This window comes from Bos taurus, chromosome 10 (assembly GCF_002263795.3).
Source record: "Bos taurus isolate L1 Dominette 01449 registration number 42190680 breed Hereford chromosome 10, ARS-UCD2.0, whole genome shotgun sequence".
Lineage (NCBI taxonomy): Eukaryota > Metazoa > Chordata > Mammalia > Artiodactyla > Bovidae > Bos > Bos taurus.
Genome location: NC_037337.1, coordinates 94341740 through 94369334, shown reverse-complemented (window position 1 = coordinate 94369334; position 27595 = coordinate 94341740). Strand labels below are relative to the sequence as shown.

The following is a 27595-nucleotide window of genomic DNA, read 5'->3' as shown; positions in this document are numbered from 1 at the left end:
GAAAATTAGTCAATCTAATCACACTAGGACCACAGCCTTGTCTAACTCAATGAAACTAGGCCATGCCCGTGGGGCAACCCAAGATGGGCAGGTCATGGTGGAGAGATCTGACAGAATGTTGTCCACTGGAGAAGGGAATGACAAACCACTTCAGTATTCTTGCCTTGAGAACCCCATGAACAGTATGAAAAGGCAAAATGATAGGATACTGAAAAAGGAACTCCCCAGGTCAGTAGGTGCCCAATATGCTACTGGAAATCAGTGGAGAAATAACTCCAGGAAGAATGAAGGAATGGAGCCAAAGCAAAAACAATACCCAGCTGTGGATGTGACTGGTGATAGAAGCAAGGTCGATGCTGTAAAGAGCAATATTGCATAGGAACCTGGAATGTCAGGTCTATGAATCAAGGCAAATTGCAAGTGATCAAACAAGAGATGGCAAGAGTGAATGTCGACATTCTAGGAATCAGTGAACTAAAATGGACTGGAATGGGTGAATTTAACTCAGATGACCATTATATCTACTACTGTGGGCAGGAATCCCTCAGAAGAAATGGAGTGGCCATCATGGTCAACAAAAGAGTCCGAAATGCAGTACTTGGATGCAATTTCAAAAATGACAGAATGATCTCTGTTTGTTTCCAAGGCAAACCATTCAGTATCACAGTAATCCAAGTCTATGCCCCAACCAGTAACGCTGAAGAAGCTGAAGTTGAACGGTTCTATGAAGACCTACAAGACCTTTTAGAACTAACACCCAAAAAAGATGTCCTTTTCATTATAGGGGCCTGGAATGCAAAAGTAGGCAGTCAAGAAACACCTGGAATAACAGGCAAATTTGGCCTTGGAATACAGAATGAAGCAGGGCAAAGACTAATAGAGTTTTGCCAAGAAAATGCACTGATCATAACAAACACCCTCTTCCAACAACACAAGAGAAGACTCTACACATGGACATCACCAGATAGTCAACACTGAAATCAGATTGATTATATTCTTTGCAGCCAAAGATGGAGAAGCAAAACAAGTCAGCAAAAACAAGACCGGGAGCTGACTGTGGCTCAGATCATGAACTCCTTATTGCCAAATTCAGACTTGAAGAAAGTAGGGAAAACCACTAGACCATTCAGGTATGACCTAATCAAATCCCTTACGATTATACAGTGGAAGTGAGAAATAGATTTAAGGGCCTAGATCTGATAGATAGAGTGCCTGATGAACTATGGAATGAGGTCCATGACACTGTACAGGAGACAGGGATGAAGACCATCCCCATGGAAAAGAAATGCAAAAAAGCAAAATGGCTGTCTGGGGAGGCCTTACAAATAGTTGTGAAAAGAAGAGAAGTGAAAAGCAAAGGAGAAAAGGAAAGATATAAACATCTGAATGCAGAGTTCCAAAGAATAGCTGGAAGAGATAAGAAAGCCTTCTTCAGCGATCAATGCAAAGAAATAGAGGAAAACAACAGAATGGCAAAGACTAGAGATCTCTTCAAGGAAATTAGAGGTACCAAGGGAACATTTCATGCAAAGATGGGCTCGATAAAGGACAGAAATGGTATGGACCTAACAGAAGCAGAAGATATTAAGAAGAGATGGCAAGAATACACAGAAGAACTGTATAAAAAAGATCTTCATAACCCAGATAATCACGATGGTGTGATCACTGACCTAGAGCCAGACATCCTGGAATGTGAAGTCAAGTTGGCCTTAGGAAGCATCACTACAAACAAAGCTAGTGGAGGTGATGGAATTCCAGTTGAACTCTTTCAAATCCTGAAAGATGATTCTGTGAAAGTGTTGCACTCAATATGCCAGCAAATCTGGAAAACTCAGCAGTTGCCACAGGACTGGGAAAGGTCAGTGTTCATTCCATTCCCAAAGAAAGGCAATGCCAAAGAATGCTCAAACTACCACACAATTGCACTCATCTCACACGCTAGCAAAGTAATGCTCAAAATTCCCCAAGCCAGGCCTCAGCAATATGTGAACTGTGAACTTCCTGATGTTCAAGCTGGCTTTAGAAAAGGCAGAGGAAGCAGAGATCAAATTGCCAACATCTGCTGGATCATAGAAAAAGCAAGAGAGTTCCAGAAAAACATCTATTTCTGCTTTATTGACTATGCCTAACCCTTTACCTGTGTGGATCACAATAAACTGTGGAAAATTCTGAAAGAGATGGGAATACCAGACCACCTGATCTGCCTCTTGAGAAATCTATATGCAGGTCAGGAAGCAACAGTTAGAACTGGACATGAAACAACAGACTGGTTCCAAATAGGAAAAGGAGTACATCAAGGCTGTATACTGTCACCCTGCTTATTTAACTTATATGCAGAGTACATCATGAGAAATGCTGGACTGGAAGAAACACAAGCTGGAATCAAGATTGCCAAGAGAAATATCAGTAACCCCAGATATGCAGATGACACCACCCTTATGGCAGAAAGTGAAGAGGAACTAAAAAGCCTCCTGATGAAAGTGAAAGTGGAGAGTGAAAAAGTTGGCTTAAAGCTCAACATTCAGAAAACGAAGATCATGGCATCTGGTCCCATCAGTTCATGGGAAATAGATGGGGAAACAGTGGAAACAGTGTCAGACTTTACTGTTTTGGGGCTCCAAAATCACTGCAGATGGTGACTGCAGCCATGAAATTAAAAGACGCTTACTCCTTGGAAGGAAAGTTATGACCAACCTAGACAGCATATTCAAAAGCAGAGACATTACTTTGCCAACAAATGTACGTCTAGTCAAGGCTATGGTTTTTCCTGTGGTCATGTATGGATGTGAGAGTTGGACTGTGAGAAGGCTGAGCACTGAGGAATTGATGCTTTTGAACTGTGGTGTTGGAGAAGACTCTTGAGAGTCCCTTGGACTGCAAGGATATCCAACCAGTCCATTCTGAAGGAGATCAGCCCTGGGTGTTCTTTGGAAGGAATGATGCTAAAGCTGAAACTCCAGTACTTTGGCCACCTCATGTGAAGAGTTGACTCATTGGAAAAGACTCTGATGCTAGGAGGGATTGGGGGCAGCAGGAGAAGGGGACGACAGAGGATGAGATGGCTGGATGGCATCACCAACTCAATGGATGGGAGTTGGAGTGAACTCCGGGTGTTGGTGATGGACAGGGAGGCCTGGCAGTGCTGCAGTTCATGGGGTTGCAAAGAGTCGGACAGGGACTGAGCGACTGAACTGAACTGAACTGAACTGATCTCTCTCCCTCTCTCCAGGTCTGCCTATTCCCTGAGACAAAACAATATTGAAATAAGATCTACAATGTTCAAGTGTTCAAATGGAAGGAAGAAGTGTATTCTCTCACTTTAAATCAAGCCTGTGGCGGATTCATTTTGATATTTGGCAAAACTAATACAATTATGTAAAGTTTAAAAATAAAATAAAATTTAAAAGAAAAAAAAAAAAAAAAAGCTAGTAGTGATTGACCTAAGGGGAAAAGCGGAAAAACCAAGAAAGGTTGAAAGCCAGGCCTCTTGCACCAAACAGTAGCCAACTTGTGAATTCAAACTATAGTGGACACACACAGGATAAGTCCAACAGCCTTATTGTGGATAGGGAGAAAGTTTAAGTGGTCTTAGATAAATCAAACCAGCCACAACATTCCCTTAAGCCAGAGCATAATTTTTCAATTCTATGAAGATGCAGAGAGGTAAGGAAGCTAGAAAAGAAAATCTGAAGCTAGCAGAATTTGGTTCATGAGGTTTAAGAGGGAAGTTATTTCTATAACATAAAGTGCAAGATGAAGCAGCAAGCTCTGGTGGAGAAGTTTTAGCAAGCTATCCAGATCTATTTAAGATAATTAATGAAAGTAGCTACACTAACGGAGAAGGCGATGGGACCCCACTCCAGTACTCTTGCCTGGAAAATCCCATGGACAGAGGAGCCTGGTAGGCTGCAGTCCTTGGGGTAGCGAAGAGTCAGACACAACTGAGCGACTCCACTTTCACTTTTCACTTTCATGCATTGGAGAAGGAAATGGCAACCCACTCCAGTATTCTTGCCTGGAGAATCCCAGGGACGGGGGAGCCTGGTGGGCTGCCGTCTATGGGGTCACACAGAGTCGGACACGACTGAAGCGACCTAGCAGCAGCAGCAGCAGCAGCAGCAGCAGCTATACTAAATCACAGATTTTTTCAATGAGCTAGAATTAGAACTGGAGTCTAAATATGTGACTGTTGCTATTTAATTGCTGATTTGTGTTCCAACTCTTTTGCGACCCTACGGATTGTAGCCCACCAGGCTCCTCTGTCCATGGGATTTTCCAGGCAAGAATACTGGAGTGGGACGCCATTTCCTTCTCCAGAGGGTCTTCGCAACCCAGAAATCGAACCTGTGTGTCTGACATTGGCAGACAAATTCTTGACCACTGAGCCACCAGGGAAGCCCCAAAGATGTGAACTGGCTTGCTTCAATATCGTGATAAAACTAACAGATGAGGATTTGCTTTTTGTGGATGAGCAAATAAAGTGGTTTCGTGAGATGGAATCTATTTCTGATGAAGAGGTTGTGAACATTATAGAAACAACAACAAAAAAAAAGGATTTAGAATATTATATAAACTTAGTTGATGAAACAGCAGCCAGGGTTAAGATTGACTTCAATTTTGAAAGAACAGCATTGCATGTAACAGAGATACTAGTCATGAAAGGAAGTGTCAATCAGTGCAGCAAACTTCACAGTTATCTTATTTTAAGAAATTGCCACAGCCACCTCAGTTTTCAGCAACCACGACCATGATTAGTCAGCAGCCATCCACGTCAAGGCAAGATCCTCACCAGCAAAACAATTATAACTCTCTGAAGGCCCAGACGATGGTTGGCATCTTTTAGTAATCAAGTATTTTTCGATTAAGGTATGTACATTTTTTAGACATAATATCATTATACACTTAATAGACTATAATATAGTGTAAACATAACTTTTATATTCACTGGGAAGCCAAAAAATTCAGGTGAGCTGCTTTTTTAAAATTGTAGTATTTGTTTTCTTGTGGTGGTCTGGAACCAAACCGGCAATATTGCCAAGGTATGCCTATACAGCAAGAAAGTTACCCTTACAAATGAAAATTTTCTTTAGACATGTAAATGTCTCTTCATAAAGGGGACCCTCTACTTGGTTTTCAGAGCTCTTCCCATGTCTGTTCTTTCTTCAAAGATAACCTGCCTAAAATAATCCATATCCCAAAGACATCTTTTGGGGTGACACGTTCTGTTCCCCCATAAAGGACTCTAAGGAGTGTATTAATGGAGGCTGAGAAAGCAAGAAGAAACCTAATTTGAGGTTGAAGAAAGGAGTCTAAATAATTTACTGACAGACTAATTAGACGAACTGTCATCTATGGTAATTATAATACATTCCTAATAAGCTAAATAATTTTGCTAAGGGGATTTCTAGGGAGAATTCTGCAAGCACTTATTGGCTTCCTTGCTTTTTATGAGAAATTATAGATAGAAATAAACTGAAGAAGGAACTGTTTCCTTTTCCAGCAGAATCTACAGGAAACATTTCCAATCTGGACTTGCTGGGTTGGAAAATAAAAACTTTTAATTCATAGCATCTGCATCTAGCAAAAAGTTCTCAAAATAGAAATGGCTCCAGGGCAAAATTCCAATTCAAGACAAAAACCAAATGTGGATTTAGAGTAAAATCAAGTCAAAGATGTGACTTGAAGACTTTTGTAAAGACTTCAAAAGGACTTAAGGCAGAGCGTCTCAGACCCTCTAAAGACAGAAAAGGGGACTTCTAGTGATATTAAAAGCATGCCTCATAGATCTCACCTAGAAAGAAAGAGCTTCTGGAAATGTTAAGTATACTGTTACAGGGCCTCCTGACTCTAGGTCCAAATGGAGTTGGACCTGTCTTAAGAGAGATTTGTGGGCATGGCTTTTGTCTAATGAAGTGAACTGCAGTTAAGATTTAGTCTTGAAAGGTCCTCAAAGTTATTAAAGGAATTATAACAGTTTGGTCTAAAAGAGACAGAGACAGTACAGGGCACAGATGAGCCTCTGGATTTCAAAACTTCTAATGTGAGGAAGCAGACTTGAGAAAACTACCCAGATACAAACATTAATCATTTCTTATGGAATGTTAATTATTAAGAGTCAAACGTCCAGGCTGAATAATATTCCATTGTATGTATACAGCACATTTTGCTATCTGTTCATCCATCAATGGATATTTGAGTTGATTCTGTTTTAGCTATTGGAAATAATGTTATTTTGAACATGGGTATATTTGACAGGGGCTGAGGAGTGGGGTAAATGAAAAGTTATTATTTAATGAATACAGAGTTTCAGTTTTACAAAATGAACAAAGTTATAGGGATGAATGATGAAGGTGGTGATGATTGCACAACAATGTTAATGCATTTAATACCACTAAATTGGACACTTAAAAATGGTTACGATGTTGAATTTAAGTTTTAAGTGTTTTAACCAAAATTTTTAAGAGTCTTCATGTCAGGAGTCCAGGTTCAAAATCAAGCCAAGAAGAGACTTACACCAAGATGAAGAGGAAGAGAAATGGGTCCCAACTAACTTGCATCCTGTAGTCCAGAACGGGAATAGTGGAAAGTGCCATATGCCTGGCTGGGTTTCAGAAGTCCTATAATGACTGAGTCCTTGGTCTCTAGTCTTTCCCTACCCCGTTCTTAAACAAACATTCTTGTGAGGGTGTCCATGCAAAAACTAGTGTTCCCCTGTCTTACTACCAAAGATAAAGCAAGGTAAATGCAGAAGCTTAGCTCAGCTTGAATATTCAAATAATCAAAATAAATAATCAAATTACCAAAAACAAATAAAATGTTGCTTAAACCAGTAAGTTTTGGAATGTGTTGTTACATGGCAGTATATAACTGAAACAAGAACCGCACTTCAGGAGAGCAGAGTAAAGTCACAATTCACTGGATTCATTAGCTGAATAAATAAATTGTTGGAGAAAAACAGACATGTTTAATAAATATATTCATTCATATATACAGTATATACATATATGATACAGTTCCCATCACTACAGTATCTCAGCACTCTTTAAAAGAATGGTGGGATTCTATTTACTTTTAGTTGAACTGTTTGTGAAACTGCAGAAAGCAAAATTCAAAAACACTGATCCCATCCCATAACTTGTCCCTCATGTCCCACTGCAGCAGTAGCTCCCCACTATGCAAAACATTAAAAGGCTGAAAATTAACATCAAGTTATCTTTTTTTTTTTTTGCTACATAAAAGGAATTTGCAAGATATTTTTGTTGCAAAAAAGAGTCTTATGTTAACGTTTTCCTTAAACTCCCTTCCTTGTGGCTCAAGTGGTAAAGAATCTGCCTGCAATGCTGGAGCCACAGGAGACACAGGTTCGATTCCTGGGTTGGGAAGATCCCCTGGAGAAGGAAATGGCAACTCATTCCAGTATTCATGCCTGGAGAATCTCATGGACACAGGAGCTTGGTGGGCTACAGTGCATGGGATCGCAAAGAGTCAATGACTGGTGCAACTTAGAATACACTATTTTTTACTAGTAATTCAGCATATTTGTGGGGGGTGGAAATTAGCCCTTTTGTACTGGTAAACTCCCATCCCCAAAGGATTTAGAATTAGCCTATAATTTTAGGGGAAAGGTAAGAAAACAAAATAATCTCTAGAGCCCATTGAATCTTACTCTGAATAACTTCAAAATTTACCCTTCTGATCATTACTCTAATTGCTTATATACCCAATTTCACTCCCATCTCCCATTATCTTTTTATTTCTCTTTAGTATAATCCAGCTCTCATCATCATGACATTCTTAGACCTAATTGTTATAAGACTGAGATGTGAAATCCAAGCAAGAAGCTAATATGGAGAAGTAGACATTGTATGGAGAAGTTGGAGAAGGCAATGGCACCCCACTCCAGTACTCTTGCCTGGAAAATCCCATGGACGGAGGAGCCTGGTAGGCTGCAGTCCATGGGGTCGCTAAGAGTCGGACACGACTGAGTGACTTCACTTTCACTTTTCACTGTCATGCATTGGAGGAGGAAATGGCAACCCACTCCAGTGTTATTGCCTGGAGAATCCCAGGGATGGGGGAGCCTGGTGGGCTGCCATCTATGGGTTCGCACAGAGTTGGACATGACTGAAGTGACTTAGCAGCAGTAGCAGCAGGCATTCTAAGAATTCAATCATTAGTTTATTCATGAAACTGATGTGGTGACTTCCTATACAAGATCTAATCATTTCCTAACTTAAAGTAAAATTAATTAATTTTAAACTGTTTATTAAGGGAAATTAATGGAAATCACTGTTCATATGCCACCATTATCTTTATAACCATCTTACAAGCTAGACATTTTTTCTCATATCATTTGTGAGGAAGCTATGCTTTATCAAAGCTAAGTGACTTGTCCATATTATACAATACACAGTTTTAAAATTGATATATGAAAAATTTCTCCCTGACCCTAAAGTTTGGGACTTTTTTTGCATAATACTCACTTAATCTTACAAACAATTTTATGCCCTAAGACTTCAACATAGCAAATCTTGGGCTTGTAACTAGTCCACACAAGTTTTTAAAGACTTGAATTAAGGTAGAAACTCAAAGTAATTCTTTACCAAGTCAGTTCAAAGTACACTATGTCGTATCTAGTAATATAATGTAAAGGTCAATAAATATGCAAGCTATTATACACTGTCAGCATCATTCTTTGCCTTTGTCAAGAAATTTTACGAATCTCAGCTTATCGTTTTAAATCTTTGTGGGTGTCCTACCCTTGAACTAAAAGAAGACATGACATGTGATTTCTTAATATACATACCAAAGCACTTGAAAAGGTCAGATTCATAATAACAGCTACAACTAATTAGCACCAATACATCTGGATCAAAATTTAAAAGTTCAACCACTTATATCAAATAACTGTATGCATAGAACTATCTCTGTGGTTAGGGAACCTCTGGACGATTGACCCAATGACTAGAGTTTCAATAATAATTTGGGAATTGCATCAGTAAACACCACCTAAAGCTATATGCTACCAGGTTACTGTAATATGAAACACATCATCAGAAATGCTGCCTATAATACCTGAGACTGCAGAGGTCAAATGAGGGCTACTCTGTAGAGAGAAATAAAGGCAGTTTCAGACATTGAGCTGAATTTACAGCCTTCCTTGATTCAGTCCAAATCATATGATATACTTTGCTCTAGATGACTAGCTCTGAAAGTACATCCCATTAGGCTGCACAGACAATCCTATGGCACCCTATTCTTATCAGTCCACTCCTACATTTCATCAGAAAAGTTACCCTGTCATGAAAATTTTCTACCTCATCTTCCAGTGTGTGTGTGTGTGTGTGTGTGTGGTGTGTGTGGGGGGGGTGTGTGTGGGGGGGGTATGTGGGGTGTGTGTGTGTGTGTGGTGTGTGTGTGTGGGGTGTGTGTGTGTGTGTGGTATGTGTGTGGGGTGTGTGTGTGTGTGGTATGTGTGTGGGGTGTGTGTGTGTGTGTGTGGAGTGTGTGTGGGGTATGTGGGGTGTGTGTGTGTGTGTGTGTGGTGTGTGTGTGTGTGGTGTGTGTGGGGTATGCGGGGTGTGTGTGTGGGGGTGTGTGTGGGGGGGGGTATGTGGGGTGTGTGTGTGGGTGTGTGTGTGTGTGTGTGGTGTGTGTGTGTGGAGTCTGCGTGTGTGTATGATGTCTGTGCATGAGGGGATGTCTGTGCATGACTAGAATTACAATAAAAACAAAATTATGCATGACCATTATTTGAACCACAACATGCGTGTGTTTTAAAATAGAGTTTTAAAAAGTCTAAAATACTACTGCTACAAATAAGTTTTATTAACGGTAAGCATACAACAAATAAAGTTAATGATGGTTAAAATACATCAACACTTATTTATAATTGAAAAGGAAACGGGAATTTAAAACCATTTTCAGTGTGAAACAATTCTTATATCACATCATTTTTGTTCCAAATGGTAGAATCCTTATTGTTCCTTTGTGTGTTAGGAGTTTCACAAGGCTAACATGGCATGCCAGACTTTAGCCTTGAACTTAAAACCCAAACCTTGCACTGCAGTATCCTGAAGACTCACTTTTAGTCACCTTTAATAACACACTTGATGGCTTACCAATACATGCTCCTTAATGTTATTCAAAACTAAACGTTTATAGAGCTGCAGTCACCAGCCATATTCCAGTAACAAATTTCTTTTTTTTAAAGACTAGAGGTGGCAATTATGTTTGGAGTTTTTCAAGAGGCTCCCTATAGCCCTTCAGTGGACCTTGTATTACATTTCGAGAACCACTGTGGTAGGTATTTTTCCTCAATCTTAAGTAAGGCTCTGTTTTAAACACTGAATTTTCTAATCATGCATGCTCATCAGAAAAGCAGGCCAGAAATAGGAACGTGACAGGAAATAATGATACGACTGACAGATCTGTTGGTCTAAATTCTTCATTCTTCCCTTATTCCATACATTTGTCAAAACATCATCACAGGCGGAGTACGTTTCTCCATCACTTGATTCTGACGTTGACCACTTAAACTTTGTGTTGGTCGAAGGGATGACATAGAAGAGACAGTTCTGAATTTTGAGTCTAGGCCTTAAGAAGGCTTATGTGTTTCCTGTGAACTCTTTTTACTTCTGTTAACACCATGAGGAAAAAAAAGCATCAGTTATTTAATCTGTCACAGTCTCCATGAGTATTCAGCTACCTGCGTGGACACAAGAATTCTCAGACATTAAGTAGTATCCTTACCTTTATACCATGACATTGTATTCAACATACTCACATACACATGCCAAGTCCTTTGATAAATGAGGGCCAATATTCTGCTTCTCCCCCTTCACAGATCACAGCCTTGTCGTGGCAAAGGGGCTTACATAACTCAATGAAGCTGTGAGCCATGACATGCAGAACCACCCAAGACGAACAGGTCACAGTGGAGAGTTCTGACCAAACATGGTCCACTAGAGAAGGGAAGAGCAAACCACTCCGATATTCTTGCCTTGAGAATCCCATGAACAGTATGAAAAGGCAAAGATATGACACTGGAAGATGAAGACCCCCAGGTTGCAAGGTGTCTAATATGCTACCAGAGAAGAGCAGAGGGCAATTACTGATAGCTCCAGAAAGAATGAAGCGGCTAGACCAGAGAGGAAATGATGCTCAGCTGTGCACGTGTCTGGTGGTGACGGTCAAGTCTGATGCTATAAAGAACAATGCTGCATGCAAACCTGGAATGTTAGGTCCATGAATCAAGATAAATTGGACATGCTCAAGCAGGAGATGGCAAGAGTGAACATGAGCATTTTAGGAAATCAGTGAACTATAAATGGACATGAATGGGTGAATTTAACTCAGATGACAATTATATCTACTACTGGAGGCAAGTATCCTTTAGAACAAATGGAGTAGCCTTCATAGTCAACAGAAGAGCCCACTGCAGTACTTGGGTGCAACTCAAAAATGACAAAAGGATCTCAGTTCATTTCCAAGGTAAATCACTCAGTATCACAGTAATCCAATTCTGTGCCCCAACCATTGATGTCAAAGAAGCTGAAGTTGACCTGTTCTTTGAAGACATACAAGACTTTCTAGAACTAATACCAAACAAAGACATCCTTTTCATCATAGGGGATTGGAATGCAAAAGTAGGAAGTCAAGAGATACCTGGAGTAACAGGCAAGTTTGCCTTGGAGTACAAAATGAAAAAGGGTAAAAGCTAACAGAGTTTTGTCAAGAAAACAGAATGATCAGAGCAAACACCCTTTTCCAACAACGCAAGAGATGACTTTACACATGGACATCACCAACTGGTCAATAGCAAAATCAGATTGGTTATATTCTTTTAGCTGAAGATGAAGAAGCTCTATACAGTCAGCAAAAACAAGATTTGCAGTTGATTGTGGCTCAGATCATGAGCTCCTTATTGCAACATTCAGGTTTAAATTGAAAAGAGTAGGGAAAACCATTAGGCCATTCAGGAATGACCTAAATTAAATTCCTCAGGATTATACAGTAGAGGTGATGAACAGATTAAACAGATTAGATCTGGAAGACACAGTGCCTGAAGAATTATGGACAGAGGTTCATAACACTGTACAGGAGGTGATGACTAAAACCATTTCAAAGAAAACCAAATGCAAGAAGGCAAAGCAGTTGTCTGAGGAGGTTTTATGAATAGCTGAGGAAAGAAGAGAAGAGAAAACCAAGAGAGAAAAGAAAGATAAACCCAACTGAATGTAGAGTTCCAGATAATAACAAACAGAGATAAGAAAGCCTTTTCAAGTGAACAATGAAAAGAAATAGAAGAAAACAATAGATAGGGGAGACTATGATCTCTGCAAAAAAAACTGGAAAGATCAAGGGAACATTTCATGCAAGGGTGGGCATGGTAAAGAACAAAAACAGTAAGGATCTAACAGATGCAGAAGAGATTAAGAAGAGTTGGCAAGAATATGCAGAAGAACTGTATAAAGAATGCTTCAAATACTGAACAATTACACTCATTTCACATGTGAGTAACGTTTTGTTCAAAATTCTTTGAGCTAAGCTTCAGTAGTATGTGAACTGAGATCTTCCAGATGTACAAGCTGGATTTAGAAAAGGCAGAGGAACCAGAGATCAAATTGCCAAAGTTTATTTGCTCATAGAGTAAGCAAGGAACTTCCAGAAAAGCATCTACTTCTGCTTCACTGACTACACTAAAGCCTTTGATTGTGTGGATCACAACAAACTGTGGAAAAGACTTAAAGAAATGGGAATACCAGACCACCTTACTTGTCTCCTGAAAAACCTGTATGTGGGTCAAGAAGAAACAGTTAGAACCAAATGTGGAACAACCATTGTTTTCCAAATTGGGAAAGGAGTATGTCACGACTCTATATTGTCACCCTGCTTATTTAACATCGCATGGAATGCTGGGATGGATGAATCACAAGCTGGAATGAAGATTGCCTGGAGAAATATCAACAACCTCAGATATGCAGGATTTGATCCTTGCTTTGGGAAGGTACCCTCTGAAAGGGACAGGCTACCCACTCCAGTTCTTGCCAGGAAAATTCCAAAGACAGAGGAACCTGGCTACAGTCCATGGGATCTCAAAGAGTCAGACACAATTGAGCAACTTTCACTCAGATATGCAGATAATACCACTCTAATGGCAGAAAGTGAAGGGGAACTAAAGAGCCTCTTGATAAGGTGAAAGAGAAGAGTGAAAAAAGCTAGCTTAAAACTCAACATTCAAAACACTAAGATCATGACATCTGGTATCATCACTTCATGGCAGATAGAAATGGAAAAAGTAGAAACAGTGACTGATTTTATTTTATCTTATTTTCTTGGGCTCCAAAGTCACTGAGGATGGTGACTGCAGCCATGAAATTAAAAGACATTTGCTCCTTGGAAAGAAAGCTATGACAAACCTAAACAGCAAAGACATCACTTTGCTGACAAAAGTCTGTCTCATCAAAGCTATGGTTTTTCCAGTAATCGTGCAGGTATGTGAGACTTGGACCATAAAGAAGGCTAAGTGCCAAGGAATTGATGCTTTCAAAGTGTGGTGCTGGAGAAGACTATTGAGAGTCCCTTAGACTGCAAGGAGATCAAACCAAGCAATCTTAAAGGAAATCGATCCTGAATATTCATTGGAAGGCCTCATGCTGAACCTGAAGCTCTAATACTTTGGCCACTTGAAGCAAAGAAAAATTTGGAAAAATCCTGATACTGGGAAAGATGGAAGGCAAAAGGAGAAGAGGTGACAGATGATGAGGTGGTTGGATGGCATCACAGACTCAGTCAACATGAATGTGAGTGAACTCCAGGAGATGGTGAAGGACATGGAAGCCTGGGGTGCTGCCGTCCATGGGGTCACAAAGAGTCAGGCACCACTTAGCGACTGAGCAACAACAACATTCTGCTTCTCATCTCAGTCAGTATCAACTAATTGAAACGTTTTAATGAAGGATAGTTAAGTTATTTTCAAGAAACTCTGACATAGACGCTAAAGCAAACAATGGACACATCTTCACTTGTAAATTTACTAGAGACTGTGCAGGCGTGTGTGCCTCAGTGTGTGTGGGTGTGTGTGTGCCCATATTTATAGCATTTAATACTTTCATATGGATTTTACAGAAACCTCATTCAGATACCCTATGCAGTAAAGAATGTTCCTTCATTTGATTTCATATAATCAACTATGAGAAAATCCTGTGATTTCTAATACTATATGCAAGAAAACTTTCAATTCATTCATAAGTGTACTCCCAGCCAAAGGATGACAGTAAATCCAGAGATGAAATGAGAAGGTAATTTGTGGCCGTGGCAGTGGACAGACACATATTCCTGTCATACTGTCAGTCTCGTGGCACAGTGCGATGCCTTTTTTTGTTCACACCACATACATTTGCTTTGGTTTCCAAGCAGGAGAAAGTCATTTTGTTTTGTTTTTTCCCAACTGCCTGGTATTAGGTGGTGCCATCTCATAGTGGATGTTGTCACGAGTCAATTAGTAAACACCTCTCTTGGTCGAGAGATTGTTCATAGATGACCATGAGCAGTGATGCTAACGTAGCAGGCGTGCAGGCTGAGCCTAAGGAATATACCTCAGGTATCCGTTTGCATGAAGTGATTTATTGGACGGAGGAAAGCCGCTGGATTCAGCAGTGATTATGATTTTTCAGGTATAGCCAGGGAATGGAAGCAACACGTATGGTGCAAGTCTCCAGGCTCTGCCTCAAGGATTAAGCATGTGAAGATAGTAGATAAAAGGTGCAGAGCTGTTTCACTAGATCTACAGAGACGCAAGGACCACAATGAGATCACCATCACTGCTCAAGGAGCAGAGGGTAATCTGAGAGCAGGATGCCTATGGTATGGGCCGTGTTAAGAGACAGCCTCCTTAGGGCTGGTGTGTCATTGGCACGTGAGTACCAGCCATGGAAGAAGGATACTTCAGAGCTGTGCAGTAGTGGGCAGAGGGCTGATGGAGCGTGGTGGTGTAGGGGATAATCCGAGGGTAAGTGAATTTTTATTAAAAAAAAATCTCTAAGAACACTCAGAAACCACCATTTAAGAATTTTAGTTATGGACATCAAGTTCTCTGCCCCTACACAGGTCATGGTGGTTTAGTCACTAAGTCGTGTCCAGCACTTTTGACCCCATGGACAGTATAGCCTGCCAGGCTCTTCTGTCTATAGAATTTTCCAGGCAATAATAATGGAATGGGTTGCCTTTTCCTTCTCCAGAGGATCTTCCCAACCCAGGCAGTCTCCCACACCACAAGCTTTCCAGGTGACTCAGATGATAACAAAACTGTACACAGTGGGGGAGGCCCAGGTTCCATCCCTGGATGGATCCCCTGGAGAAGGAATGGTTACCCATTCCAGTATTCTTGCCTGGAGAATTCCATGGACAGAGAAGCTTGGCAGGTGACAGTCCATGGGGTCACAAAGAGTCAGACACGACTAATACTTTCTTTTTTTTCTGCATCACAAATGGATTATTTTCTGCTGAGCCATCAGGGAATCCCTAAAAGTAAAATTGTCAGTCACTCAGTCATGTCCGACTCTTTGTGACCCCATGGACTGCAGCCCACCAGGATCCTTTGTCCATGAGGTTTTTCACATAATAATAGTGGGTCAGAAAGACCACCTGGAGAAGAGAATGGCTACCCACTCTAGTAATCTTGCCTGGAAATCCTTCCATGGAAGGAGGTGCCTGGAGGGCTATAGTCCATGGGGTCGCAATGTGCAGGACACACTGGCGGAGCACTGTGAAATTTGTTGTTAGCATGACTCCATTAGTACTCGTAACCAGTGAGGCCGGAAAAGAAAAGCAGGTTTCTGGCTTCAAAGGGCTCACCGTGTAACAAGGATGACAGAGTAATACACATGAAAAGACAACATAATGCAAATGCTCCATGAAAGCTACAGACAACCACCGCTCTGGGATCAGACAGGAGAGGTAATCACAAAGCTTTGAGGATGGTTTTCATTTCACTCACGTGCATGTGAGGGGCATCAGAATATTAGAGCCTTGGGAAGGCCCCTCATCCCTCTCCTCCCACTGCCCGGGGTTCCTACGCTATCTGTTCGCTCTCAGGGCAAACTTTATTACCATTTTTACTGAACTCTGCATCTTTTCTTGCCTATATAAACCCAGACTGCAAACTTTGGTCTGTGAAGAACAGTTTATTTTCAGTATCTGATTTTTTTAATATATTACATACTCAATATATTAACTATCAGTAACTTGATGACTAAAAAATGATAAATGTATCTTCATAAAAGGAACCGAACAGCTAAACATTAGATTTGACAAACACAAATTGAAATCATAGCCATGGCTTGCCTACCCCAATGAGATCGCCAGTAGCTAATCATTAGATTTCAGATGCTATTTTACAACTTTTTTATTTCACAATTGAATTCTATAGCTTGAAAAAGAAGACCTCTTGATCCTAGCAATTACACACACCCACGTATCTATATTCCAGTAAATCAAGCTGGATAAATTGTTGTGAGAGCAAGTGTTGGGTGATGGAAGGCCCAACCTTCTTTGATATCTTTGCAGACTCTAAAGTTCCCACAAGGGACAGTGCTCTGTAAATCTCCCTTCACTCTTAAGATGCCCAATCATTCTATTTTCTTCTATTTCAATGTCCTTCATTCCTGAGGTTGACATGGATATTTTCCTATAGCCTTATCAGAAGTACTATTTAGGGCAAAGAGCGAAAGAAAACCATAATGCAGGCAAAAAGAAATCTCTGTAGAGCTATTCACTCTCTTCTGTTACTTGGAAGCCCCTTCCAGCGTGTACTCTTACGTGTCCTGTACTCATAAGTCTAACCTTGTGGGTCCACTCACCTCAGGCTGTCCTTCCCCAGAAGCTATTCCCCACTCAGGCCTGCCACAGCCCAACAGCATCTGCCTGCATTTATGGCAGAAAGAATGAAGTGAAAACAGATGCTATTAACTCTAGTCTTCACTTGAGAACTTAGAAAGCAGGACTGAGAAAGTAGGGTGATGAATTATAATCTCTTTTAATTTTCCTCTATTAGCTGATTACATAAGCAATAAGTAAAAGAGTCTCCCAAAAAGGTGCTTTAATGTTCCAGGAGTTAAAAAAAAATTCAGTCTTGTCTGTATTATTATTATTATTATTCCTCATGTGGACTTCCTTGCTCTTGTCCAGGTTGTTTGGCTGATGCTTTATAAAAAGTAGTCAGGGTTTCATGCTTCTCCACTGAAGCATTTTAGAAAAAATGGCCGTAAGTTGCCCATTTTTTGTTTTCTAAACTATCAATCTAGCTTACGTAATTTTAGTTAAATCGGTCAATTTTTCCTCCATTTGTGCACAATGGCAATGATTTGCTCACCTATCCACTGATGTCTGTGTGGTTCATTATCTCTTTCTGTAAAACTTCTTGATCCTTCATTATGATATACTAAATTGCGACAATGCTTAACCATTCAACCAGAAGAACACGTACGATGCAGTTAATGGTCACAAATGGCGATGATCTCTTTTCCTATTTTTTAAGTATGGCACAAACAGTATGTCATCTTCATGGATGCCAAAGAACTGCCTTGGTGCCCACTTAGCACTAGGGGAGTCTCCCTTACACTAGCTTTTCTGTTCCAAACAATGATGCTCATTGTTCCTGAGCAAGTTAAACCCAGGTGTTCACCAGGTAGAAATAAATGTCCTCTATCTTTGACAAGCTCTTAGATTTACAAATTGTGTTCATTTCTTTAATTTGTCAGTATTAATGCCTAAAAGCATCTGGAGAATTTATAGAAATGACCCCCTTGAGCTTATCAAAGATAAAACACTAAAAAGTGTCAAATCGTGTTTTAGGCAGTTGCTCTCTGAATCCTGGTCTTGGGAGGGAGGCTTGAAGAGGGAAGGGGGTAGGAATGATTAAGTAGCCTAAAGACAGAAACTTTCTGAAGTAAGTGAAAACAGATGGGACTTACGCTTTAGCACTGTTGATTTTAAGTGTCGCTGCTGGTCAATGACTTGTTTCTGTATCATATAATATTTATTATTGATAACCAGTTAGAGATTTAAGTAACTCAAAGATTCCCAGAAGGGGGAAAAAAAAAAAAGAGTGCATGGAAAAGCTAGTGAAATCTGAATAAGGCCTCTATTTAAGTTAATATAATTGTACCAATGTTAATTTCCTGGTTTTGACATTGTACTATATTTATGTAAGATATTATCATTGAGGAAAGCTGGTTAACAGTCCATGGGAATTTTGGGTAGCATTTCTGCAACTTCTTGTGAGTCTTAACCTATTTGAAAATAACAAGCATGAAAAAAAGGACACTTAGATTATCACTTAAAAAAAAAAAAAATTCCCAGAGTAAGGTTAAGAGTGACCAGGCATTTAATCTTTGAAAACAATGAACAACAGAAATCAATGAAGAAAAGCTGAAGTGGCATCCTTATTTTACGTTTTTTAAAAATCTTTCCTGTTTTAGATCAACAAAATGCCTCTTGCATTTCATTAGCTATTGCTATCACAGTAAGTGGTACCAGATTTGAAAACACTGCTAATAAGGAGTTGGTATTCTTAATCTAAAACGTATCTTAATGTTTCTGATCTTTGCATCATTTTTTATTGTGACTCGGGGCATGGTTTGACAAGTCTTTCCGAATTCAGCATTCTTACCTAGTGCTAGCGGAGCAGGCCTTCATATATGCCTAGGTCTTTCTGAAGGAAAATTTGCTTTGCACTTCTAAAGGATTTGACAAAGGTGGCAGGCCTGAAGATTAAAATACTTTTGAATAAAGTTTGACAAGTGTCAATCTTTATAAAAACAAAATATTTTGTCATAAGACGTGCAGCCCAGTGTGTTTCAGAAAGTTAGAATTTTCCTTATTTCTGAAATCACTACAATTTGATACAGACCAGCACTTTCTCATATTGCCCTGAGTTGTGAACTCTTCCCGCCTCCAATACACACACAATTCCTTACAGGACACACATACACACACACACAGACACACACTAAGACACACAGACACACACACCAGTTTAAGTTTCCTTTAAAGTCCAAAGAAATTCTTAGGAGATATATAACAAATAAGAAACACTTTTCTGTTCCTTTACACATGGGATGTTGGAAATAACATTTTGAGCTTTTTCTTAGATCCTTGCTCATTTTCTTATAAGATATCATGTAATGTTCAGATGCTCACAGGGAAAGTTTTGCTCTTCTATGTACCTTTCATGGGTGTTTTGTAGTATTCTCAGAGTTTTTGCTTGTTTTTATTTTGCTATGAAGTCTTCTCCTTTGCATTCACAAATACTTCTTGAGCACACAGCATGCATTCTCTGTGACTTTTAAGATGAGTAGATTGCAAGCCTACAAGAAATTCAGATTTTCTATTATACAGGTAAGGAATTAATAGCTAAAATCGTAACATAACATTTATTTTGCTCACCTGAGAATTATAATACTTTGCTCCAGAAAAGATTACTATCAACATTACATTACATCTGTTTAGCCCATGTGTTTAATGGGGGGAACTTATCTCTTTGATTTAAATTTATTTAATTTTCACAATTCTACTAGGAATTGGGATAGCCACTTGAAAGATAATATGGCTGAGTTCCAGGGAGAGTACCGTTTGCCTTTTTTAAAATATAACTGGGCAGTCCTGGAATCCAAAAAGTAATTCCGATGTCTTCCAGCCTTGTGCTTCTCCCACTGCGCTGTGGGCTTTGGTTGCAGGCTGGTGATGGATGTCTGTGCATTAGAACAATGGACGGATCTCTGGCAACTCTTGCCACAGACCAAACATTCCTAATTAAGACGTTGTCATTTTACCAAGGGGAAAAGCCCTGGCCAGATTCCAGCATGCCCATAAATAAGAGCGACTACTAGAAATATGAGAAAGAATAGTTTCAAGCGAAAGTATCCTTCCCTGATTAAGAACATAACTCAACCTACTATCCGAACTGATTTATAGACCTGTGTACCAGGCTAGTTTGTAATTCAGCCCTTTGCGCAGCCTACCTTCTGCTGGCCAAATACGAAACTGCATTTTTTAAGCATTTTTTACAACAAAATTTAATCACTTTTTCCAATGAAGAAGATTTACTAAAATTTTATGCCCATATACACTCTTTTATTAGGTTGGCCATAAAGCTTATAATATCTTATGGAAAAACCTGAATGACCTTTTTGGCCAACCCAATATTTTTCAATGCCAGCCTCTAACACACAAGTGTTATGCACAGTCCCACCATTCAATACATTGTTTTATTTTTGCTGGGAAATATGTTCTACTACACTCCCTTTGGAAAAGATGAGAGAAAATATTTTCTATATGAAATCCAAATTACTCCCATGGGTTTCATCACAGGTAAGACATTCCACTTCTTCCCTCTTCAGATGTATTTCCTGTCTCTAGCTTCTTTCAGCTGTCTACTTTTCCCTTTTACCCCTACTGGAGTCTAAGTCAGCAGCAATATGCATGTACATTTTTCACTCTTTAATCAGAGAATTATCCCATGAAAATCATTAATATTCAATGAACTACTATGGAAGTTTTTTTTCCCTCAAAAAATATATATCATGTTTTTAGATATACAGAATATGATGAACTGACCAGTCAACTCTGTATTCAGGGCATCAAGGCAAATATCTGTCTTTTGCTTTTAGGAGCACAATCCTGTAGATGCCCAAACATTAAAGACAAATCTGAGGGAAACCAGCAGTTGATAACAAGCAGTGCTGAATGACTTCAAACTGGAAGTCTTGATCCTGGTCTCTTGAAATCGTCATAGGAATCCCAGTTCATGCTCCTAAATCAGACGGTTTTGACTGTCCTTGCTTCATTCCATAGGGAGGGCTTCCCAGGTGGCACTAGTGGTAAAGAAACTGCCAGCCAGTGCAGGAGACATAAGAGATATGGGTTCGATCCCTGGGTCAGGAAGATCCCCTGGAGGAGTGCATGGCAACCCACTCTAGTATTCTTGCCTGGAGAATCCCACAGACAGAGGAGACTGGCAGGCTATGGCCATAGGGTCACAAAGAGTTTTGGACACGACTGAAGTGACTTAGCAAGCACGCATAGGGAGGACAGAAAATCTCCTGACTGTCGTAATGGTAAGGCAACTGGACATTCCCTCCAGAAGGAAGCCCATGCCTTCTCTGCAGCCACTGTCAGTTAACCATGCATACCTCATTACCCCCTTATTGACCAGCAGCTAGAAGGGTAGTCCCTGTCTGGACCTTGGAAGTGTTTCACAGACAGTGGCTGCATTGGTAAAGTGAGTTGGGAGATGACCAGGCTGGGGACAGGCTTTACCAGCAAAAGCAACAGATCTTTCATGCTGAAGATATCTGGCTCCAAGGACCTCTTTTACTCATCTCCTCTAAGTTGACATAGTCCTCCAGACTATGTTAGCTGCCCCGCACAGGCATGTGTGATCTTAGATCTTGATCTTAGGAGGGTGAAAAGCAGTACCTAGACAACTGTGCATGACCCCTGGCTCAGAGTACCAAGCCTCTCAGCTTCAGTTCAGCTTCAATGCTTTCCTTTTCTTTCTCTGCAGGGGCTGAGTGAGCTAGGAAAGCTTGCATTTTTATTAGCACCTCTCTATTTGGCTTTTTAAAAATATGGTTCTTTTTATGATGCTTGGTACTTACTCACTTTAGTTTGCCTCCCATAAAGTGATAAAGTACATTAAGTCACTTTATTCCCTTTGTTGTTTGAGCAATAACATTCCTTAGATTTCATGTGACAGTTTCTAGACATTTATGATAGAGAAGAAAAATATTAAGGATAATGAATGGAAGTATAAATCATAGGCACTACAGCATCTTGGCATTTGTTTTCCTTAAGCTTAAATCCACAAGTTTTCTGGAAACTGAAAGCTTGCAGCTCTGGAGCCAGGAGTCAATTTTGCTCCCACTGGGTTGCAGAAGTAAGAATTAAAGATGTAAGTGAGAGAGAGCCTGGGGTTGTTTTCAGAGTTTCAGCCTCTATAGAAGAGCTGAAATTTATTTACACCTGTTCCTAAACTTTCAAGCATCCACTGTTTTTGCCCTGGGATAAGATGCCCAAAGACTTTGGGATGTTTCCACGGTAATTCAGAAGGCAACATCCCCCTCTATCTTCTAAGATTTGAGTGCAGAAACATCGTGGAATTATAATCTGGGTTAAGCAATGAGTAAAAACATTTGACTTTAGCCAAAGAATCTACAGAGTTAAATTCTTCCACTCTCTTTTGGTTTCCTGGTGATATGACACAGAGAAGGAAAACAAGAATTATGTATTTACTGTTGTTTTTTAGTTGCTAAGTCATGTCCAACTCTTTGAGACCCTATGGACCGTAGCCCACCAGGCTCCTCTGCCCATGGGATTTGCCAGGCAAGAATACTGGAGTGGGCTACTATTTCCTTCTCCAGGGGATCTTCCTGACCCAGGAATGGAAATCGAGTTTCCTGTTTGGCAGGCAGATTCTTTACCACTGAGCCACTTGGAAGGATGTTAAATGAACAGAAGGTTAAAAAAGGAGATGCCCTTTCAGAGTGAAGACGAGATGCAAGGATGTTGTCTCTGTTTTTAAAGGTAAACTTGGTCCCGCTACAATAGATCTCCTCAGAGAAATGTTCATTAGTCCATGTATTTGAATATCATTATCCCAGCATTTTGGGGTTGGTAAGGGGGGTATCTCACTGGGGATCTTTTTTTTTTTTTTCCTGAGTTGTGAGAAAAGTAGCTATTCCAAAACTTGGGTGAGCACTAATCAATCCCAGAGAAACACGCTAATCTTTGCCAAAAAGGGAGGTCATCTCCCAGGAGGCATTTTCGGAGTTTTCATAGCTCTGAAATTCCTATAGGGGTTGAAGGGATCTTTGTTTTATTGCAGACAGATGGACTAGGAATGACCAACAAAATCCATTAAAATCAATAGTTAGCAGAGGGTGGGATGCCCTTGGCAGTGTAAATACTCTGCCAACAAAGAAAGCTAGAATAAGCCTTTCTCTCCAATCCTTTGCTCTAAACAGACTTGCTAGCTAAGCTCTAAGGGATAGTGGGGAGAAAGTCAGCTAAGAAGATTTTAATGGAAAAGGATTAAAAAAAAAAAAAGTACAAACATTCTACTTTTAACACACAGTTAGGCTAAACGTATCTTAAAGCATAGATTAAAAGTAGCTGTTTCCACTCTGGTGGTGGATGGTGATTATGGGGGAGGTCATGTAGGTGGCTCAGTGGTAAAGAATCTGTCTGAAAAACAAGAGACTTGGTTCCATCCCTGGGTCGGGAATTTCCCTAGGAGAAGGGAATGGCAACCCGCTCCAGTATTCTTACCTGGGAAGTCCCATGGACAGAGGAGCCTGGTGGGCTATAGTCACTGGGGTTGCAAAAAGTCAGACACAATTTAGTGACTAAAGAAGAACAACAAATGTGCGTGTAGAGGTGGGGAGTAAGGAGAAAATCTCTGCATCTTCTGTGCAGTTTTGCTGTGAAGCCAAAAAACTACTCTAAAAATAAAGTCTACTTAAAAACAACAACAAAGAAAGTAGCTTTTTCTAACTGGCACATAAGGAGGTAAATGGGTTAATAAGGAGGGCAAGAATATGTTTGATTTGCTTTTCCAAATTTACTACTGAATTCTTACTTCAACGTTTCTAATGGGCAAATTCAGGGTCTATTCACCTTGTTTTGAAGGTTTCATAAGTAAAATCTGGACTTGAGAATGAAAATGTAAATATTTAACTTAGAAAAACAATGTAGTTGATACTCGATAAATGCCTGCATGCTATTTGTATATGCCTGTTCAATAAATGATAACATAATATATTGTCTGTGCATATATATTTGGCAGAACATTGAGCTACTGGCCACCCAGAGTATTTGAAGGCAGGATCATCCTAGGCCCTCTAATAATAAAGATAGAACTCATGAAAAAGTAACTCATGGGATACAAGTAATTAGGATTTCTTTATTGTTGTAACCACTGTTTATTTGGTTAATATCCCTGATTGCTATTAGCATGGGGTCTATACATAGAAAATACTATAAATTATAATACAAACTTACCAAAAAAAATCTTAAAGTTAAAAAAGGATGCTAAAAAATGATAATTTGGGTTTTAGTGTATTTATTATTTTATATTATTTACTTATGTCATTTACATTGTGTTTATAGTCCTACTGAAGTGTATTTTCAAGACTAAAATTATTTCTGAAAGTAAAAACATATATCTCTGAGTACATGAAAGCACAATTTTAAAATCTCTATACTGATTTCTGACGGAGAAGGCAATGGCACCCCACTCCAGTACTCTTGCCTGGAAAATCCCATGGACAGAGGAGCCTGGTGGGCTGCAGTCCATGGGGTCCCTGAGGGTCGGACACGACTGAGCGGCTTCACTTTCACTTTTCACTTTCATGCATTGGAGAAGGAAATGGCAACCCACTCCAGTGTTCTTGCCTGGAGAATCCCAGGGACTTGGGAGCCTGGTGGGCTGCCATCTCTGGGGTCACACAGAGTCGGACACGACTGAAGTGACTTAGCAACAGCAGCAGCATACTGATTTCTGAACAGTAAAGAAACAAACCAAGCACAAGTTATTTTGTTTTACTTACATAAGTAAAACAGTTTAACTTTGCCTGTATTTTCATAAAAAATGCTTATAAATATAGCTTTATTTTTAATCGTAATATTGCCTATAATTTTCTTCAAAATGTGTCTTATAGGTAGTAAATTTGTAATTTTAAAACTTGTCTTTTCCATAGTACATAATACTTGATATTTCTGAATTGAGAAAACGATTTTTCAGGTTCTGAGGTGACTACTAAAAGATAAAATCCGGTGAATAGAGAATATTTCAGCAGTATTTATATTAAATGTAACTATTTCAGTCAAAATATTTTCACAGTCACTGCCTCACTGCATATATTCATATTAATATATGTAAATATCTCATTTAAATATGCTATAGGTACTGGTCTATTTCTAGATTTTTTTTTATCAGTTGCTTATATTTATGACTTTAAAAATACAGCTCATCAAATTTTGAAGTTTCAAAGTTGCATGACTTTTGAATGAAATAAAATTTATACAATTAATAAATGGAGCTCTAACTAAAAGATGTGTTTGATGTTGAAAAATTCTAAAGAATCTTTGTATTATTGAATTCCAATATTAAATATTGTGCAGTACAAGTGCTCTTACTACTACTACTACTACTACTACTACTACTACTAAGTCGCTTCAGTCGTATCTGACTCTGTGCGACCCCATAGATGGCAGCCCACACGGCTCTTCTGTCCCTGGGATTCTCCAGGCAAGAATACTGGAGTGGGTTGCCATTTCCTTCTCCAATGCATGAAAGTGAAAAGTGAAAGTGAAGTCGCTCAGTCGTGCCCGACTCTTAGCAACCCCATGGAGTGCAGCCTACCAGGCTCCTCAGTCCATGAGATTTTCCAGGCAAGAGTACTGCAGTGGGTTGCCATTTAATTTGTTAGCTATTCACTTGCTTTTTAGGGATACTTGTCAATGACTTCCTGTTTATATATACTTTTTTTTCAATAACTGCAATTTTTTAAAAGCTTGAAAATCTGAAGTTTTTGCACTGTGTTAGTTGATTAATTAAGGATTTCAACTTACCTTGAACAATATACCACTGTAATTGAGAAAACTCATTTCAAAAGTTATGCAGTGCCTTTAAGAGATATACTGGTTGACTTTTACAAGTAGTATTTCAATAGCTCAGGCACTTCTAAACTCTTTGCTGATGGGCAATAATGAAAGTGTGGGCCACCAGGGAAGTCCCAGAATGATTTTAAATGCACCTTCTGCAGTAACACAAGTTAAATCTGACCACTTTTTAATGTGGCTGCTGCTGCCAGTTTTTATGTGGTCAGTGATTTTGCTACATCCTCCAGGGTGGATGATAAATGCCAACAATATTTTGTTCAGTTCACACATTTACAAAACTTTCTTGAGAAATGAAATACTATACGTACATTTTTACTAAATATGCATTTCAAAAGGTCAACTCTGTTGAAAGGATCTCTGGAAAAAATCTTAAAATAAGTTACTGAGCAAAAATATGAATATTTATAGATTTACATCTTAAAATAAATGACAAAACCAGCTACCAAGTACATTCATTTATTCTCCATACAGACTATGTCTCATACACGTTCAACCTCTATTTCCAAAACATTTCATGTAAAGCCATTCTTTAATTTCCTGATTTTCATTAAACGTGCTCACTGGGGACTTCCCTGGTGGTCCAGTGGCTAAGACTCCACACTCCCAATGCTGATGGCCTGGGTTCTATCCCTGGTCAGGGAACTAGCTCCCACATGCCACAACTAAGAGCTCGCATGCCACAACTATAGCATCCCACGTGCTACAACAAAGATAAAAAGAAAAATTCTCAGTGCTGCAGCTAAGACCCTGCAGGGCTAAATACATACATATATATATTACGTGCTTTTGGGGAGAATGATGTCCAGCTCATGGCTAAAGGTTAAGGTGCACAGGTTACAGCAATTTTGGCGGCTAAACCAAGCATCTGGGGACTAGAGGGGCACAGAAGCACTCACCTTTCTGTTTCAAGGGCACTTATACAAATGAATGTATTTGGTCCCTGGAATGAAAGTGGAGGATACACATGTGTGTGTACACATATGTGACTAGAAAGGATCGGGAGAAAGAGATCTGAGACATCTCTGCTCATTTATGCTTATTTTACCAAGAGTTCAAGTAGGAACTTTGTTTCCCATACATGCACTTCACACACTGCTAGATGGAAAATGGAGGTCGACCAAACTCATAACAGCTTATCGAAGTGTAATTAGGAGTAACAACACAATTCTGCTCACCACCTAGGATTGGCGTAGTGGACACCAATTCCACTACGCCAAGTATATGTCGTCTCGGTCGACTGCATCCTGTCTGTTGGAAACCAGGGAACTAGCCGTGATAGGCGGGGCAAGTCGTGATGTGTGGGGCAAGCCGTAGTGGGCTGGGCAAGTTGCGATGGGTGGGGCAAGTCCAAGTGGCATGAGGTCACATTGGAGCGATGCAACTCGTTACCTCGAGGGAGGCCTCTGTATGAATGGAGACCTGGAGAACCAGCCAGGTGGGTGATTCAGGAATAGCATGAAAGAAAAAGAAGAAAGTGAAGTCGCTCAGTCGTGTCCGACTCTTTGCAACCCCGTGGACCAGGCTCCTCCGTCCATGGGATTCTCCAGCTAAGAATACTGGAGTGGGTTGCCATTCCTTCTCCAGGGGATCTTCCCAACCCAGGGATCGAACCCAGGTCTCCCACATTGCAGGAAGATGCTTTAACCTCTGAGCCACCGGGGAAGCCCTGGTAGCATAGGTAACCACCAACTGGGAGAAAAGCAACCGCGAATAGGGAAGGCACAACGTTGGAGACCTCCCTAGCACTACCCACCCCGAGTTCTCCATAATTTTCCAAAAGAAAGTATTTTGAATAACATTTTAAAATGAAGAAAAGTGAAAGCCGCTCAGTCGTGTCAGACTCTTTGCGACCCCGTGAACTATACAGTCCATGGAATTCTCCAGGCCAGAATACTGGAGTGTGTAGCCT

The 27595-nt window shown here is 40.0% G+C and overlaps 1 long non-coding RNA gene across 1 annotated transcript in view; it reads right to left on the bottom strand.

Moving 5' to 3' along the window:
- The window catches only part of LOC112448572 (uncharacterized), a 30987-nt gene extending 3979 nt beyond the window's left edge, over nucleotides 1–27008 (bottom strand). The window contains exons 1-2 of the long non-coding RNA XR_003036968.2: nucleotides 26862–27008; nucleotides 19230–19370 (exon numbers count right to left, since the gene is read on the bottom strand). This is a non-coding gene — a long non-coding RNA (uncharacterized lncRNA). The remainder of the gene's footprint in view (nucleotides 1–19229; nucleotides 19371–26861) is intronic.
- Nucleotides 27009–27595: the final 587 nt, after the last annotated feature.